General features: G+C 36.7%; 1 pseudogene; it reads right to left on the bottom strand.

Moving 5' to 3' along the window:
• Positions 1-3544: 3544 nt before the first annotated feature.
• LOC101995767 overlaps positions 3545-4423 on the bottom strand; it is a 14438-nt pseudogene continuing 13559 nt past the window's right edge.

The following is a 4423-nucleotide window of genomic DNA, read 5'->3' as shown; positions in this document are numbered from 1 at the left end:
TGTGAAGGAGCTAAGTACAGAGAGATATTTCATTGTATGGGCTGATAAGCTAAACCAGCATGTATATTATAAAGGTATCTTGACTTCAGAATTTGGGTCTAAGAACATGTTGCTTGGGAAAAGAGGTTCTTCTTTTGTTTTCACAGATGAGAACCTGGGGATTGCCTCCAGACGAATATGGTTTCATGGACCAAGATCTCCTGAAAGGTTGCCATAAACACCCTCAAAAAATTTCTTCACCCAACTGCTAACTGAGATGAACTTAGCACACAGGATACACCATGAAACACCTGATTGATTAATAGTGCCCCCAATCAGCAGGAAGCAGTATGGACAAAACTATACCCATATTCCCAAATATTGTTGATAAATATTCTTTCACATTTAAAGGGGGATATGATATAGATATGAATAATTAGTATGGATCTTGGTTTACTGATACAAATTCAAGGTCAATTTTGTTATATGTAATTCTGCTCTTGATTAAGGTATTGTGTTTGTATAGTTCATTTAAAAATGTAATATAGGAGCCGGGCGGTGGTGGCGCACGCCTTTAATCCCAGCACTCGGGAGGCAGAGGCAGGCGGATCTCTGTGAGTTCGAGACCAGTCTGGTCTACAGAGCTAGTTCCAGGACAGGCTCCAAAGTCGCAGAGAAACCCTGTCTCGAAAAACCAAAAAAAAAAATGTAATGTATAACTAAGAAATACAGGTCAATAGTCATCTATAATAGTCGAGCTTGTAGTCATGTTAGGTTTTCTAGATACATAGAGAAATATTTCAGTTAGATAGATATTCTTCAAATCTTTCAGAGACCTTCAGAATATGGCATTTAAAATGTTTAAGAATGTAGGACTTTTCATGACAATGAGACACATCTTCTCCTGGCAATACCAATCTACTTAAGAGGAAGATGGGCATTTAATTGGCTCCTTAGACATTTGGGCAAGAAACTGCTCTTGCCTGGACTGCTTCATTGGACACTGAGTGCCCACAGAGAGATGACTGCTGAACTTGCCTAAAGGTGAGATGGTCCTTTGGGGTTCCTGCTTTATGAGAATCTGCCATATATTCTGCAGGATACAGAAGAAAGGGACTGAAAACTGCCAATATAGGCAGTTGAAATTATTGCTTCATGGAAAAATCTTGTGGATACTATGGGCCTGTAGGCTGAAGATGGATGCCCCAATGCTACAGAAAAACTTTGGGTGACTGTCCAGGCAGTGAGATGTCTCTGCCATTTCTAGAGTTTTGAAAGTTGTTTACAATGCACTTCCTGTTTACTTAGGTAATATCATATCCTTCCGAGGTCTTTGATGGAATTGAATGAATTTATAGTTATATTTTTTTAGTTATGATAAAAGATAAAATAGATATAAATATTGTAACTGTAGTTTTTTGCTTGATACCTATTTTGTTATATGTAATTTTACTATGTTAAAGTTAAAGCCTTCCTTTTTGTTTAAACAGAAAAGGGGAAATGGTGTAGGAGGTCCTTCTGTTTGTGTGTTGCTTTCATTGCTTAATAAATAAAAAAACTGCCTTAGCCTAGTTGAAAGGGCAGAAATTAGGTAGGCAGGAAAGACAGAACTGAATGTTGGGAGGAAAAGAGGTAGATTAGGAGATAGACACCATGGATCTTCTGAGACAGATGCCAGTTAGAATTTTTGCCAGCAAGCTACTCTATGTGGCAATATACAGATTAATAGAAATGTGTTAAATTAATATGTAACAGTTAGCCAATAAGTAGTTAGAGCGAATGGGCCAAGCAGTGATTTAATGAATATAATTTCTGTGTGGTTATTTTGGGGCTAAGATAGCTGGGCAACCAGGACAAACTGGCCCTCACTCTTGCAACAGCTAAGCTAACTCTCTAGGCAGCTACTTCATTTAAAATTTATTTTCACACATTCAAATTTATTTAAAATGTATTTTCATACATTTAAATTAAAATGTAGTACATCAGTTTCCCCCTTCCTTGTCTTTTCACCATCCCCTTCCAATTCCTTCCTTGTTAAACATGTGTGAATATGTATGTACAAATATATAAATAAAAGCTTTTGAGTCCATTTCTGTTGGTTGTGTGTATATGGTTTCAGGGCTAAACACATTGTATTGAGTATGTAATTAGGGAGCTCATCCCTGCCTGAAGCTAATTCTCCCAACTGCAGGAGAATTCCACTCTTAAATGAAGAACAAGAGTCTGACCCTAAGACTCTTAGACAGGAAATATTATCAAGAACAGAAAATATGCTAAGAATTGCTGGTGTCATGGCCCTAAAGTTCAGGAGCTATGTGGACATTGTCCTGAGCCAATCAATCTTCCTTGTTTCTGTGATCGTTCCATCACATCTAATGACCATTCTCATCCTGGATGACTTTGAAACCTTGAAATTCCTATCTCCACTTTGTAAGTACTATGGCCTCCATCACCATGCCTGGCTTAGGCAGTTTCAACATCATTTAGTGGGGCATCAAAATGATGGAATGAGTAACATGAGCAAAAATCTACTTACCTCTATGAGTCTGGGTTTCACCATCTGCAGAATAAGCACAGAAATCTTACCTGGTCCTTTGATGAGTTATAACAGACTCAATCATTAAGGAAAATAATATTTCTCACAGTTGGAAGCCAGTGGACTTTAAGGCTGGAAGGCTGCATTTGATAAGAACCTTCTTCTGCTACTGGAGTTAGGACCACAGCCTGTGTGCTATCTACCCTAACCAGACAGGCTCAGCCACTCAACTTCAATTAAATGAACCAAGTTATCCAGTGAGTACATGCCCACCTATAATGCAGATACTCTGGAAGCAGTGGACAGATCTCTCTGATCTCCTAGGACAGCATGGTCTATAATGTGAGTTCTAGGTCAGACAGGAAGTCATAGTAATACTATTCTTAAAAGAAGAAAATAGAGAAAATGAATATGAAAGGGACAAAAGCAAAATAAATAAAAATTTAAAACATGGTATTTATTTAAGTTGACAAATTTGGAACAATAAAGTGAAATAGGGATAGGTGATGAACAAAAGCCATGAAGGAAATATAAGAACCACAAAATAACTTCAGCAAATGGATTTGCCACACATATAGCACACTTTAATATCTATCTGCAAGACAGAAGCCATAATGTGATCTTCACATCATCTTTAGTGAACTGGTTAATAATTTACTTACTTCAAGGCTATACTGAAAAAGAGATACAACTTTTTTTTCTTTAAACTGAAGAAAGCTGTTTTTACCAAATCATTTACATGAATAGGGTTTTTCTCTTGTATGTGTTCCTCCCTATTTCCTGATATCAGAAAGCTTTAAAATATTTATAGGGCTAGAGACATAACTGAGTACTTGATACAAGTTCATTCCCAGGAACAAGGTCCATTTTTAACAACTTCCAGTAATTCCTACTACTACAAGAAGCTCCAAGGTCCTAACCTTCTTGGGAACCAGAAAGCACTTGCACATACCCACACAAAGACACACAGACATGATATCATTAAAATTAAAACAAATTTTTAAACTAATTTTCACTCATGAATACTTTCTTCTTAATATAGTTGCTGAGGCATCTAAAGGCGTACAGAGTTTTTCTCCATCATGAATTGGTTCATGAAAAAAAAAAGCAAGCACATAGACTTGAGGTGAGAGAAATCAATCAGTCTCAGTCTGCAGTATCATTTGGGAAACCATTTCCAGTTTACACTTTCTGCTTTGTGCTGTAGGTTAAGGATGGGAATTCTTAGCTTCCGACATGAGCTGCCATGTATAACACTTCTTTCCAAGTCATTTTCATGGCAATCCTGTATTGCTCTGGAACCAATGGCCAAATCAAACCCTTTTGTAAGTTCACTTAGACATGGTATTTTATCACAGCAACAGAAAAGGAACGAATACACATCTATGAAGTTTTCACCCGGATATACCATCTCATGTAAATGAGCAGAAGTATGAAATCTAAAAGGGTTAGCTTATCATCTCAGTTCATCTGCCTTTTGTCCATGTTTGTTTACAGCTGTAAATAGAATCAAGAGGGGCATCATAATGCTTGAACAGACTTGATGCTTGCCTGTTTTTTTTTCTCTCCAGAATAAATAATCTTCTGTAACTGAACATAAGTATGTTGGCTGAAGATCTTACTAAATGATTTATATTCAGATACTCTTTGCTTAATTTTTTCAAATTCTCAAAGTTTACTGTTATATTCAAAGGCTTTCATATACCTATTACACACTAAGACTTTACTCGTATAAAGACTACCATGACTTGAAAAACTTTGCTACACTGACTACATTTAGAGAGCTTCTTTACAGTATGATTTTTGCTTATGTTTTCGAAGACTACCGAAATATACAAAGGCTTTACCACATTGATTACATTCATAGGGTTTCTCTCCAGTATGTGTTCTTTGATGTACTTGGAGATT

The sequence above is a fragment of the Microtus ochrogaster genome, linkage group LG3 (genome assembly GCF_000317375.1).
Source record: "Microtus ochrogaster isolate Prairie Vole_2 linkage group LG3, MicOch1.0, whole genome shotgun sequence".
NCBI lineage: Eukaryota > Metazoa > Chordata > Mammalia > Rodentia > Cricetidae > Microtus > Microtus ochrogaster.
Note: the sequence above shows the minus strand (reverse complement) of the source record. Positions and strands in the feature narration are given on the sequence as shown.